The following is a 15,435-nucleotide window of genomic DNA, read 5'->3' on the forward strand; positions in this document are numbered from 1 at the left end:
AAAACCACGCTGAGTCAGGAGTCTTTTGGAAGCAGGAACTCACAGAAAAACTCACTTTATTACTATGAGCAGTTGCCTATATCATGTTGGGGACAAAGGCGGGGATTTGAGGACATGGGGGGAAGGGGGGGAGGTAAGGGCCAATAGTAAACTGTAACTATTGAAATGGTAATTTCAACTCCTGCGTGGAAGTGACAGGCCAGAAGCTATTAGGCGTCTTGCTGAGTCCTAGCTGGCCAGAGACAGGTCGCCAAACTTTAGCTAGGTTCAGGAAGTTCCACTAGGCCTCATGCCTGGGCCTTTCAGGGCCCAACATTCATACATACTTATATGTATATAGATATAGTTTGTTTTGAGGCAGGGTCTCACTGTAGCCCAGGCTGACCTGGAACTCACTCTGTAGCCCAAGCTAATCTTAAACTCATGGTAATCTTCCTACAACAGCTTCCCAAGTGCTGGGACTAAAGGTGTGTGACACTACTTCCAGCTTCAATTCTTACACACACACACACACACATCTTTTTTTCTTTTTTTTTTAATTTCAAGGTAGGGTTACACTGTAGTCCAGGCTGACCTGGAATTCACTATGTAGTCTCAGGGTGGCCTCAAATTCACAGTGATCCTATCTCTGCCTCCCAAGTGCAAATCTACTGACCAGGGTTTGTTCCCAATGGCAAGAGGCCATGGTGTGCTTCTCTCTCCTCTTTCTGTCTTTCCTTCCCTTTCTCTCTCTCTCTCAAAAAAATTATATATATATATATGAATAGATAGATAGAGAGAAAGAGAGAGAGAGAGATAGGCCTTGAACTCATGGTGATCCTCCTAACTGTGCGTCCTGAGTGCTGGGATTAAAGGCATGTGCCACCACGCCTGGCTGGAATAAAAATACTTTAAAACAAGTAATTCATTTTAGATGTTTTTAAAAATGTTTATATTTGGGCTGGAGAGATGGTTTAGCTGTTAAGGAGCTTGCCTGCAAAGCCAAAGGTCCCATTTTTTTTTCAAGGTAGGGTCTCACTCTAGCCCAGGCTGACCTAGAATTCATTATGAAGTCTCAGTGCCACTGTTGCAAAAAATGATCCTAAATGAGGATTGTCATGGAATGAACTATGGCTTCTTTCCCAGCTCATTCTGTCCTTGTGTTTTACATGGGCTGGGTCTAGGTCTAGATGTAGGGCAGGGCCTTAGCCTGGAAGAGGCAAAATGTCAACAGGTTCCTGCTGAAACAGCCATATGTTTCTGTGGGCATGTACTCACATATGCAGTACTCACTCATTTACATCAGGAGGACAGCTCTGCATGCGTGATAAGCCTGTGTGCGGACTCAAACATGGGTCATCATCCTACCTTGGTTAGGGAAGTCATCAGGCCTGGTGTTCACAAGGCCTTCTGGCCGGCTACAGTGACTGTACCTAAGGGCACCCTACTACATGTCCTGTCCCGCCCTCTAGTGGTCAATCAGCCAGGCCTCTGCTCTGGAATCCCACTGGCTTCCTTACCTTCTCCAGAACCTGCTTGCTGCCCAGTCACCTGCTCATTTTACAGGATCACAGGCTGAGGCTGGTCCCAAGAGTGGGCACCCAGGGATCCTGAATTAAGAGCCCCAAGCTGGAGAATCTGAGTGGTCCTAGGCTGGGTCACACAGTCTCGGTCCCCTAAGAGAGGCCCAAAAGTGCCAGGACCAGGACACCCATGGGCAATGATCAACACAGCACTAAGGAGAGCCAGGTCAGACTAGGGTGAGGGCCTTCCCTCACATGCCCACACTCTACACAAACACACTGACTAGAGTCTGTGGCAGGAAGAACATCACATTATCCAGAATCTGGCCTGGTCTTGACAGAAGATACTTTGCCTCTGGACACCCCACCTTTGCTAGAGAGAAAGGAAGTAGAGACATGGGAGAGGAGAGGAAATGAAGAAGAGGAACCACCTAAGAGGGCTCTCTTGTCCACTGTCCCCAAGGAAAGCATAAGTGTGCACCCAGTTAGGCACAGGAGGTCTTTGTCTTTATTGAGCTTGAGTCAAGACTGGGACAGGGTGTCATGGAAACCACCAGGACGTGCTGTTCTCTCCAAGCCCTAGGACTCTCTGCCCCTCTGTCCCTTCATTGTGAAGAGTTGTGAAGTTTCTGACTGGATGAGGAGGATTCCATGGAGTTCAAAGCGATGACCAAAGTGGGCCTACCGTGTCTTGGCAGGGATAGGACATAGCTAGTGTTAACTGAGCCCCCTGGAGACAAGAGCCCCACTGTGCCCGAGCCCATGCACATGAAGCAGGAAGGAGCCCCTGAGCAACTCCTCCAGCCCTACTGGACACTCTGTGCCCCGGGGGAGGGGGGGGCTGTACTAGGAAACTTATGTCATCAAGCTCTGGAAAGGGCACTAATGCTCCATGCCTGCCCCTCCCCATATGCACATTTCCTGCTTCCAATTAGCACTAATTGGACCAGTGGGAGAGCCCAAAGACCACAGAGCAGAAGCAGTCAGGTCAGCTGGGTCCCATGGAGCCAGTGCTGTCATGGTCCAGGTGAGACAGGCTCTGGGGAATGGGTCCTGTCTCTCTGAGGGGGATTAAGTGATAGGGCCACATCTGCTAATAGCTGCTATGGTCCCTCTGGAAGATGGGAGTTGTCCCAGTGATGAGGAGATGGAAATGAGGAACCAAATACTCGTCTCTCAGCCTGACACTCAAGGTCCCTTAAGCCTAGTCTTACAGGTTCCTTTCCTGAAATCTGAACATCTTCCTTTCTTCCACTCCTAGTTCTTACTGCCCAAGTCAGCCATTCATATTGTAGGCATCTGCAGAGCCCCTCTTTTGGCCAGTCCCAGGGACAATAAAGAACATGCCAGGCTTGGCTGGTCAGGAGGTCTCAGAGTCCTGCTGAGTTGCTAGGCCCAAGAGCACTAACTATATGCCAAAACAAAAAGAATCTGAGGGGCCTGGGGCTAGAGAATATTGCTGATGCTTAATTACTTCTTCACTTGAGCAACCCTCTCCTTTACCAACATCTGCTACTTAGGCTTGGGCATTGGTTGGCAGAGACTAGGGGCAACCCCTTTGGCTAGCTTTCTTTCATGCAAGGCAGGGAAGAAGAGGGCAGGCTGGCAGTCCCACGTGATTGTGAATGGATGCACCAGCTTTTTTTTTTAAATAAATATATTTTTTAAAATTTTTATTTATTTGAGAGTGACAGACACAGAGAGAAAGACAGATAGAAGGAGAGAGAGAATGGGCGTGCCAGGGCCTCCAGCCTCTGCAAACGAACTCCAGATGTGTGCGCCCCCTTGTGCATCTGGCTAACGTGGGACCTGGGGAACCGAGCCTCGAACCGGGGTCCTTAGGCTTCACAGGCAAGCGCTTAACCGCTAAGCCATCTCTCCAGCCCTGCACCAGCTTTTAGCACTCTGGGTGAGGCTGTAGGAAGCAAACATTCTCTCAGCAAGAGCTGCTCCTGGAACTTGCCATGCTTGGGAAATCTGGGCTTTAGGCCCCAGAGAGAGGGTCCTAAGGTCCCTTTGCACTATACCCCATGGCTCAGAGCCTCAGCTGGAGCTGAAGTGCTTGAAACAATTCTCACAACACAAAGGAAGATGCAGTCTGCTGCCCATTCTGTGCAACATCTCCTACCAAGGACATAGAGGCTTGGCTCTTCTTCTTCCCACCCCCTTTAGAGACCAATTGGTCCAGGGCAATTTGGTATTGTCATGACAACCATGTACTTTCTTCTTCCTTACTTAGCCAACTGAATCTGAGTTTCAGATTAAATCCTGGTGAGCTGTTTGTGGCCATAAGAAGGGATCTAAACACCTTCCATTTCCCAAGTGCTTCTGATACCCACCCCTTTTCCTTTGCAGGCTGCATCAAGGAGAGAGGTGTCCTGTACCCTCTCCATGTATCCCTGGATTAGTCTTGATGGCAGAGATGCACTTGAGCATGTACCAATGGCAGTAGCATGCACAAGTGCTAGGGACAGCAGGCCCTGTGAGTTGAACAGTGGCCATAAGAGGCCTATGATAATATGTCTGCCTCCTGGCATGATGCATGGGAACAAGTGTCCAGCTCTTGACTCAAGAGACTATACCTACCTCCCTTGAGAATGTTTGGTGCCCTTCAGGACTTGGACTACCAAGGCTGAGAATTGCCTATATGTGGGCTAGCACTCTTTGTGTCTGGGCCCTTGAGCTTGGGACTCCTAGTCTGTACCTTTACAAGTTCCTCTGCTGGTCAGTGATGGAGAAGAGTTACCTTCAGTGTGGAATACACTGAGAATGAGGTCAGAGCTCAGATCTTCTGAATGGAGAGCAGTGACAAAGAACAGTCTGTCTATGATCATCCAGGTGCTGGTGACCCTGGGAAGCATGCCTTAGCTTGGCAGTTGGGCAGGCATAGTTTAGCATGTTTGAGTGGAAGTAGCTATGGGATAGTCTTAAAAAAGCTTGGATCTCGGGGCTGGAGAGATGGCTTAGCAGTTAAGGCGTTTGCCTGCAAAGCCAAAGGATCTCGGTTCGACTCTCTAGGACCCATGTAAGCCAGATGCACAAGGGGACACATGCCTCTGGAGTTCATTTGCAGTGGCTGGAGGCCCTGGTGTGCCCCTTCTTTCTCTCTCAAATAAATAAATTAAAGCTTGGATTTTGCTGTCAGGCCAGACTTGTGGTCCAGCCTGCTCTCAGCTATGCCTAGGATAGGGGATGGAAATAGGCTTTGAAGAATGGACAGAGACACGTGTCTCTGGTTTTTATAGTCAGGTCCAGGGGGCCTACCCCATGCTACACATGCTAAACCTAAGTGATCCTTATTCACATGACTGCTGTCCCAACATTCTTGGATTAGAGGCTGACCCCTGATCATAACTGCATCTCCTGGCCAGGCCTACATCTCCACTACATTCTTTCTTCCAGTTTTGAACCTTAGTTCCTTCACTCTGGAGATAGAGGACAGGACAACAGGAAGGGAACAGGAGTGTGAGTGGTTCCTGGAACAATGACTCCAAGAAAACGTAATCTATAATACTGGATAGGCTTAGACTTGTTGAGAAGAGTTTACAGTGTTTGGTTAGTTTCATGATTTTACAAAGAACATAAAGTGCCCCAAAGGTCAAATGACAAAAATAAGACAATTAGGTCAGTCCCTTGCAGCCACCACTGCTAGCAGCCCTCAGACTCCACCCCACCTCAGGCCTGCTGGTGGGACTGAGGCAGCTGACCAGTTGGGAAAATGGACAGCCAAGAGCTCCTCTGACTCCCACAAGGGCAGCATCTCTATAGGGGCCATTCACGGCATTGTGAGAATATTTCCACAGCTGTTCCAAGGATACAGAGTTTGATATTCATGAAGGATTGCCTTTGAGAAGTTGGAAATAATCTCTTAGTTTTTCACAGGCACATGGAGAAACCATGAAAAACTTTAATAAAGAAGAAAGTAAAAAAAAAAAAAAGAAAAGAAAGTGACTGTCACATCTCCCCTCCCCCACACACACAGGGTTTTTGAGGTAGGGTCTCACTCTAGCTCAGGCTGACCTGGAATTCACTACATAGTCTCAAACTCATAGTAACCCTCCTACCTCTGCCTCCCAAGGGCTGGGTGACAAGCCACAACACCCGGCTTGTCACATCTTAAATTTTTTAAATTTAATTTTTATTTATTTATGAGAGAGAAAAAGACAAATAGAAAGAATGGAAGTGCCAGGGCCTCCAGCTACTGCAAATGAACTCCAGATGCGTATGCCACCTTGTTCATCTGGCTTACTTGGGTCCTGGGGAATCAAACCTGGGTCCTTTGGCTTTGCAAACAAGTGCCTTAACCATTAAGCAATCTCTCCAGCTCAACTGTTACATCTTACATAAAGGCTTTACTGCCAATGATAATTCTGGACCAAAAAATTAATGTAGTTTCTTCTGATGATGATGATATAGATGCTTTTTATGTTAAGGACCTCTGAGACATCTTGAAGGAACATTTAAGGTGATTAAACTCTTCTTCATGTTACTCCCTTTTATGCAGTCAAATGTAATGATAGAGCCGTAATAAACAACTTAGTTGCCATCAAGACAAGATTCAACTGTGCAAACATGACTGAAATACAGTTGGTACAGTCTTGGGGGTACCTCTAGAAAGGATTATCTATGCAAATATCTGTAAACAAGGGTCTCAAGTTAAGTATGCTGCCAGTGGTGGAGTCCAGATTATGATTTTTAAAAAATATTTTATTTTTATTTATTTATTTGAGGAGGGAAAGAGGCAGAGTGAGAGAGAGAGAGAAAGAGAATGGGTGTGCCAGGGCTTCTAGCCACTGCAAACGAACTCCAGATGCATGCACCACCTTGTGTATCTGGCTTACATGGGTCCTGGGGAATTGAACCGAGGCCCTGTGACTTTGCAGGCAAGCTCCTTAACCGCTAAACCATCTCTCTAGCCCCAGATATGACTTCTTATAGTGAAGTTGAGTTGACAAAATTTACCAGAGTTCACCCAAAGGAAAAGTTGGTTGATAGTTTCTGCTGATGATTCCAAGGCTGTTTGTTGCTTCAGTGTTAAATTTGGTGTCACACTCAAAACCAACAGACTTCTTTCAGAGTAGGCAAAAGGGCTAAATATAGATGTCGTCAGTGTCAGCTTTCACATCAGGAGTGCCTGTACCAATCCTGAGACCTTGGTTAAGACAGTGTCTGGGCTGGAGAGATGGCTTAATGGTTAAGGCGCTTGCCTGTAAAACCAAATATTAAGCAGATACTAATATTAAGTAGATGTAAGCTGATACCCATTGCAGCTTCCATGGTGAAGCATCAGACACTGTCCTTTTTTATATATATAGTTTTTTAATTATATTAACTTATTTGCAAGCAGAGAGAGAGAGAGAGAGAGAGAGAGGAGACAGAGAGAGAATGGGAGTACCAGGGCCTTTAGCCACTGCAAATGAGCTCCAGATGCCTTGTGCATCTGGCTTACATGGGTCCTGGGGAATCAAACCTGAGTTCTTTGGTTTTGCAGGCAAGCACCTTAACTGCTAAGCCATCACTTCAGCCCTGGACTTTTTTTTTATGTCATAGAGCAAGAGTGAAAGTGAGAGGGACAAAAAGAGAAAATATTGGAGTACCAGGGTCTTCCAGCCACTATAATAGAACTCCAGAGGTGTGCACCACCTTATGCACATGTGACCATGTGCACTAGTGTCACCTTGTGCATCTGGCTTACGTGGGATCTGGAGAGTTGAACATGGGTTCTTAGGCTTCACAGGCATGCACCTTAACCACTGAGCCATCTCTCCAACCCTGGTCAAGTACTTTCCATCAGACTATAGAGTGAGAATTATAGCTGAGCCAGGCAAATATTATGTTACATCACCTTTCACTCTTGAAGTCACCATCATTGCCAAAAAAATCATGTTGAAGATGTTGAAGGAGCAGACTGGCTCTGATGATGAACATGAATCCAATGAGCACACACATACACACACACATATGTGTGTGTGTATATATATATATATATATACACACACAATATTAATAAAGAAGAAAGTGACTGTCACATCTCCCCCCCCCCCACTGGGTTTTTGAGGTAGGGTCTCACTCTAGCTCAGGCTGACCTGGAATTCACTACGTAGTCTCAGGGTAGCCTCAAACTCACAGTAACCCTCCTACCTCTGCCTCCCAAGGGCTGGGTGACAAGCCACCACACCTGGCTTGTCACATCTTAAATTTTTTAAATTTAATTTTTATTTATTTATGAGAGAGAAAAAGACAAATAGAAAGAATGGAAGTGCCAGGGCCTCCAGCTACTGCAAATGAACTCCAGATGCGTATGCCACCTTGTTCATCTGGCTTACTTGGATCCTGGGGAATCAAACCTGGGTCCTTTGGCTTTGCAAACAAGTGCCTTAACCATTAAGCCATCTCATATATTAAGCCATATATACATATGTATATTATATATATGCATTCACATATATAGATATAGTGAATGGTGGAGTATACGGATCATGTAATTGTATCCTTTATGATCAGGCATATGTGAAGTCGCTGCTGTAGAAGAAACCCAAACCAGATGAAAAGTATTAGTCATCCAGAATATGGGGGCTGTGGTAGTTTATTCGTGTCCCCCATAAACTTAGGTATTCTGAATGTTAGTCTCTCCACCTGATGGAAATTGGAAATTAAAGCCTCCTAGAAGTGGTATATTGTTGGGGGTGGGCTTATGGGTGTTATAGTGTTTCCCCATGCCAGTATTTGACACACTCTCCTGTTACTATTGTCTACCCTCTGTTCATGCTAGCATTTTCCCCTGCCATCATGAAGTTTCCACTTGAGTCTGTAGCCAAAATAAACCCTTTTTATCCCCAAAAGCTGCTCTTGGTTGGGTGATTTCTATAAGCAATGCAAACCTGACTGCAATAGTAATGTTGGTACCAAGAGTGGCACTGCTGCTTAACACCTGACTGTGAGGCTTTGGCCTTTTGGAGCTGATTTTCAAGAGGATTGTGGAAGGGTTTGAAACTTTGGCCTAAGAGGTGCCTTGCATTGCTGTAGGTACAGTTTGAGGGACTATTCTGGTCAGGGTTGAAAGACCTGAAAGCAGTAAGAACTATGGACTGTGAGGTTTGGCTCGTGACAGTGAGAAAGAGCTTTGCTTGGACTGGGCTAGAAGCAGTTTGAGTGACAGGCTTGCTCTTATGGCTGTGTACTGAGAAGTTGTGCCAGGTTGCATTGTGTAGAAATGGACTGATGTGAGCAGAGGGATATGGCACAGGAAAAAATGAAATCTTTGGGCCTAAGTTGATACCCATTCACCTGCAATTGTTTGAAAGATTACAACCATTGAGATTGGGCCAGCTGACCCACACTGGGGCAACAGGAAAAATGCAGACTCTTTTAAAGGGGCCTGAGTGCTCAAGGAGTGTCCTGTTCTTCAAAGTCTGCTTTCTTCCCCCTGGATTAACAAATTGGAACCCTATCTGTTATTATGGAGTATAAGAAATGCAGGAAAGAGGGTCATTGAGTTTACAAGGCAGTCTTGTGTTTTGGAAATGGCCATGGGCAGTGTGAAGCAGGTTTGCTGGATGCCTGCATGGAGACCTGATGGAGCCAAGAGGATAGATCATGGGTTGCAGTGGAGACCCAGCAGAAATGCTGGGACTACAAGATGGCTGCTAAGGAAAGCTGAAGTTTTCCAGGACTGTGAGTAGCCTAGCTGGAGTGGTGGAATTGGAAGTCCAGAGACTTATTGCAGTTAGAATTATTGGGCTTGGAGATTTGTCACTGACTAAAGTTGTTGGACTTGGAACTACAGAGGTTGATGTTTGACCTTTTTAATATTGTATTGGTTATTTCTTTGCTATGCTCAATGCCATCTTTTGCAGTGTGTTTATTATGTGCCATTACAGTTTTTGGGGGGATGTTTTGGTATTATGGCTCAGTTAAAAGACCTTGTATTATGGGGATGTTTGAACATCATTAGGATTGATAAAAACTATAGGGATTCTTAAAGTCATACTGAATGCATTGTATTTTATATCATGTATAGTTATGTTTATGGGGGACAGGGGTGGCATGTGGTGGTTTGATTCAGGTGTCCCCCATTAACTTAGGTATTCTGAATGCTAGCTTCCCCAGCTGATGGCAATTGGAAATTAAGGCCTCCTGGAGGTGGTGTATTGTTGGGGGCAGGCTTAAAGGTGCTATATAGCTAGTTTCCCATGGCAGTGTTTGGCACACTCTCCTGTTCCTGTTGTCCACCTTATATTGGCCAAGGGATGATGTCCACCCTCTGCTCATGCCATCATTTCCCCCTATTATCATGGAGCTTCACCTCAAGACTACAGCCAAAATAAACCCTTTTTTCCCACAAAAGCTGCTCTTGGTCAGATGATTTCTGCCAGCAATGAGAACCTGACTGAAACAGGGACCAACATGTGATGGTTTTGATCTGATATGTTAAGTGCTATAAACTGCCTGCAATGCATATGGGTGACTGGATGCTCTTTTTGAAAACATGGGTGCCTACACTGTTGCTGCTGCTTCTACTCAGTGGATTCCAGAGGTCTACTGTTATGCGATGTCACAATCAATGTGGCAACTCATGGAGCAATTTCAGAAGCACAGCTTCCCACCTAAAGGGGAGGGACAGGGTGTAAACATTGCCCATGTCTCATGCTCAGAAAAGAGGGATGAGCCATGATTCTGCAACCTGGACCTCCACTTGTATCAACATGTAAATGCCATTCTTGTAGCTCTTAACTGCAAGCTTAGCTTGAATTAAGGGATCTGTAGGGACTATTTAACTGAATTGCTGCTACTTAAAAAAAAATTTTTTTTTGGTGTAGCACAGGCTGACCTAGAATTCACTATATAGTCTCAGGGTGGCCTTGAACTCATGGTGATCCTCATTCCTCTGCCTCCAAAGTGCTGGGATTAAAGGTGTGTGCCACCACACCTGGCATACTGCTAGTTTTGAAATGTCTTTGTAGGAATAGGGCTGGCACAGAGTAAGTAATACATAAAGTTAGGAGATGGAGGTCACAATTATCTGTGGTCCTATGGAAACTATTTGAATATTTTATATGGATTTTTATTCACTTTTTAAACATATTAATATGTGCCTATCAGCTGCTGTACAAGTATTTGTATCTTGTACAATGGAAGAATGGGCCCAAAGCTTAGTGTTTTTTTTATTTTTTTTATTTTTTATTTTTTTTGGTTTTTCGAGGTAGGGTCTCACTCTGGTCCAGGCTGACCTGGAATTAACTCTGTAGTCTCAGGGTGGCCTTGAACTCATGGCGATCCTCCTACCTCTGCCTCCCGGGTGCTGGGATTAAAGGCGTGCGCCACCACGCCCGGCTTAAGCTTAGTGTTTTGACCCATTTTGAAAAGAAAGTATCTTGAAATAAAAAGGAAGAACTGGTTGTTGTGGTGCTGGTTGGTGTTGGTTTTTCTCGCTCTCTGTGCTACAGATGTTGAAATCAGCCAGCTTCTTCTGCCATGGTGAAACTTCCTCTAGAATCTATAAGCCTGAAAAAAACCCTTTCCTCCCATAAGCTACTTCTGGCCTGGTGTTTGTCTCATCAACAAGAAGGGAACTGCAATAGAAAATTGGTACTGAGAAGTGAGATTATTGCTGTAATGAATCTAATCATGTCTGTTTTGATGTTTTAGAATGTATTTATGGGAAAAATTTCAAAGGATTTGTTATTTGGTTTTTTTTGTTTGTTTTTTTGAGATAGGATCTTGCTCTAGCCCAGGCTTACCTGGAACTCACTATGTAGTCTCAGGATGGCTTCAAACTCATGGCAATCCTCCTACCTCTGCCTCCCAAGTGCTGGGATTAAAGATGTACACCCCCACATCTGGTGGATTTGTTACTTTGAATTGAGGAAGTCTTACAGTGCTGCTGTCACTTGGTAGACTATTCTGGTAAGAGTTTGAAAATGCTAAATTCAGAGAGAATTGTGGACTTTGAAGGCTTGACTTATGAACTTTCAAAGGGTAAAGAGAGAACTTTGTTGGAACTTGGGTACAGGCAGAAGAGTTGGCAGTATTCTACCCATGCCCTAAGAATCTAATAAAAGTTGAATTTAAAAGAAATGGGGGTCTGGAGAGATTGCTCAGTGGTTAAGGCACTTGCCTGCAAATCCTAATCACCCAGGTTGATTCCCCAGTACCCAAAAGCCAGATGCACAAAGTAGCTCATCAACCTGGAAATTGTTTGCAGTGTCTGGAGGCCATGACGTGTCCATTCTTTCTGTCTGTCTCTCTTCTATGACTGTTTGCAAATAAATAAAAACATTTAAAAAAAGAAATGGACTAGTGTGTTTGGTGAAAATACAGACCAGAAGGATGCTTATCCCAGGAAAAATTCAAGCAAGTTTAAAGTTACAAACACAGAGACTGGTTTTATGTTACTTAAGCTACAGTTGGTTTTGTTTTCTTGTTCTTTTTGGTTTTTCAAGGTAGGGTCTCACTCTAGCTCAGGCGGACCTGTATGTAGTCTCAGGTGGCCTACAGCTCATGGCAATCCTACCACCACTGTCTCCTCGGGATTAAAGGTATGACCACCACACCCAACTCAGGCTACAATTGTTGAGGGAGATCACCATTTCTGATGGTGGGCCAACTGTTTTTATTTTTCTCAATTTTTATTAATATTTTCCATGATTATAAAAAATATCCCATGGTAATGCCCTCCCTCCCCCTGAGCCAACTGTTTTGCACTGAGACAATGGAAAAGATGCCTGAGGTGAAAACCACCCATGGAAGGTTCAAACTAGTAAGAATGCAAATTCCTTTGCAGTTAGGTGGCATGGCTTGAGGAAAGACCTGTGAAAGAGTCCTACTCTTCAATGTCAAGCTATTACCCACTGGATTTAAAATTTGGCTATGCTTCCTACCTGGTACTAGTTTTGGAAACATGGACATTACAGGGAAGAGGGTTATGAAGTGTACATGGTTTCAGGAGCCACTGAAATGTGGCAATGTGAATCAGGGTTGAAATCCCTGTGAGGAGGCCCAATAAGGCTGTTAGTGAAGATGAACTGGTTCCAGAAACTACTGAGATGCAATAATATGAAGCAGGGTTGAACTTCCTGTTGTAGAGACCAATTAAGGCCATTGTATGGAACTATGAAGATGAACTATGGTTTGAAGGGAAGACTTGAAGAAATATGTGATACACCAAGACTAAAGCAAAGCTGCCATGAAGAGCTGCTGGCTCAGAATGGCATTTTCTCCAGGCTGTGAGCAGCCTAGCTAGAGGGGTGAATAGGAAACCCAGAGACTTCTTTGTCACTATTTATGGATGTTGTACTTAAAATTGCAGATGTTTCATATTGATCTGGTTATTGATTTAGCATTGGCCCAGTTTCTCCTAGTCAAGCCATTGTGCATTGGAAATGTTTACTCTTGCTATTATGTGTTTGAAGGATGTCACTTGTGATTTTATTTTACAACGTTCACAGTTAAGACTGTCTTGAATCTCAGATGAGACTTTGGACTTTTGGGAGGCTGATGCCTTATCCATTAGGCAACTGGGACTTCTGACTTTGGAGTTTTTAGAACAGTGTTGAAGATGAAAAAGACTATGAGGACCTTTGAAGTTGGACTAAATGTAATTTGTGTTGTGAGGCGATCATTGAGTCCAGCCCTAGGGAATGTAGAGAGTAAGTTTGAGCTCTAGCTGCTCATGCTTGCTGGTGTTGGCTTTTCTCTCACTGCTGTGGATATATGAAGTAAGTCAGCTTATTCCACCATGAAGGAGTTTCTCTGGAATCTTTTTTTTTTTTTTTTTTTTGGTTTTTCGAGGTAGGGTCTCACTCTAGCCCAGGCTGACCTGGAATTCACTATGGAGTCTCAGGGTGGCCTTGACTCACGGCGATACTCCTACCTCTGCCTCCCAAGTGCTGGGATTAAAGGCATGCGCCACCACGCCCGGCTTCTCTGGAATCTTGAAGGCTGAAATAAACCCTATTCTTCCATTAAAAAATAAGATAATTAGCCCTCTTGTTCAGTGCTGCCTGTGGAGGAGGCTGCCATCTTCTGCTCAGCATCATGGCTGCCCTCAGACCTCTGGTGAAGTCCAAGACTGTCAAAAAGAGGACCAAGAAGTTCATCCAGCACCATTCAGACTAACATGTCAAAATTAAGTGTAACTGGCAAAACTCCAGAGTTACTGACAACTGGGTGTGGAGAAGATTCAAAGGCCACATTTTGATGCCCAACACTGGTTATGGGAGCAACAAGGAAACAAAGCACTTGCTGCCCAGTGGCTTCTAGAAGTTCCTGGTCCACAAGGTCAGGGAGCTGGAAGAGCTCCTGATGTGCAGCAAATCTTATTGTGCTGAGATCGCTCAGGTTTCTTTGAAGAACCACAAAGTCATTCTGGAAAGAGTGGCCCAGCTGGCTATTAGAGTCACCAATTCCAATGCCAGGCTGCACAGTGAAGAAAATGAATAAACAGCTCATGTACATCTTATATTTGTGCTTAAACAAAACCAGGAAACCTGCTCTTTCCTAGTGTGGTGGTTTGATTCAGGTGTCCCCCATAAACTTAGGTGTTCTGAATGCTAGGTTCCCAGCTGATGGATATTTGGGAATTAATGCCTCCTGGAGGGAGTGTATTGTTGGGGGTGGGCTTATGGGCTTTATAGCCAGTTTCCCCATGCCAGTGCTTGGCACACCCTCCTGTTGCTGTGGTCCATCTTATGTTGGCCAGGGGGTGATGTCCACCTTCTGCTCATGCCATCGTTTTCCCTTGCCATCGTGGAGCTTCCCCCTCAAGCCTGTAAGCCAAAATAAATCTCTTTTTCCCAGAAGCTGCTCTTGGTTGGGTGATTTCTAACAGCAATGCGAACCGGACTGCAACAGTAAAGTGGTACCGAGGAGTGGGATTGCTGCTAGACACCTGACTATGTGGCTTCAGCCTTTTGTAGCTGATTTTCAAGAGGAATGTGGAAGGAGTTGAAACCTTGGCCTAAGAGATGCCTTGCAGTGCTGTAAGTACAGCTTGATGGTCTATCCTGGTCAGAGCTGAAAGACCTGAAGCCAGTAAGAACTATGGACTGTGAGGTTTGGCTCATGAGGGTGAGAAAGAGCTGTGCTTGGACTGGGCTAGCAGTTTGTGTGAGAAGCTTGCTCTTATGCCCGTGTCCTGAGAAGTTGTGCAGGGTTGCTTTGCGTAGAAATGAACTGGTGTGAGTAGAGGGATATGGCACAGAAAGAAAAATCTTTGGGTGAGCTGTTGCCTGTTCAGCTGCAACTGAGAGATTACAACCTTTGAGACTGGGCTAGCTGACCTGCGCTGGGGCAACAAGAAGAACGTATACTCTTTTGAAGGGGCCTGAGTGCTCAAGGAGTGTCCTGTTCTTCAAAGTCTGCTTTATTCCCCCCTGGATTAACAAATTGGCACCCTACCTGGTATCGTGGAGTATAAGAAATGCTGGAAAGAGGGTCATTGAGTTTGCAACATGGTCTTGTGTTTTGGAAATGGCCATGGGCAGTGTGAAGCAGGTTTGCTGGTTGCCTGCATGGAGACCCCATGGGGCCATGAGGATGAACCGTGGCGTGCAGTGGAGACCCAGTGGAGATGCCGGGACCATGAGATGGCTGCCGAGGAGCTGCCGGCCCCGGTGAAGTTTTCCAGGACTGTGAGTAGCTTAGCTGGAGGGGCAGAATTGGAATGCCAGAGACTTGTTGCTGGTTAGAATTATCGGACTTGAAGATTTGTCACTGGCTAGAGTTGTTGGACTTGAAGCTACAGAGTTTGATGTTTGCCCTGGTTGTTTTAAATCTTGTATTGGTTGAATGTTTCTTTGCTATGCCCAATGCCATCTATTGCAGTGTGAATATTTATTCTGTGCCATTATGGGTTTTTTGAGGTTATATTTTGGTATTATGGCTCAGTTAAAAGATCTTGAACTATGGGGATGTATGAACATCATTGGGATTG

At 45.1% G+C, this 15,435-nt stretch overlaps 1 protein-coding gene and 1 pseudogene across 1 annotated transcript in view; one reads left to right on the forward strand and one right to left on the reverse strand.

Moving 5' to 3' along the window:
• The window catches only part of Sfmbt1 (Scm like with four mbt domains 1), a 303,481-nt gene that overhangs the window by 194,862 nt on the left and 93,184 nt on the right, over positions 1–15,435 (reverse strand). The window lies entirely within an intron of this gene.
• On the forward strand, positions 13,524–13,943 carry LOC101603366 (annotated as a pseudogene).

Source organism: Jaculus jaculus, chromosome 16, assembly GCF_020740685.1.
Source record: "Jaculus jaculus isolate mJacJac1 chromosome 16, mJacJac1.mat.Y.cur, whole genome shotgun sequence".
Lineage (NCBI taxonomy): Eukaryota > Metazoa > Chordata > Mammalia > Rodentia > Dipodidae > Jaculus > Jaculus jaculus.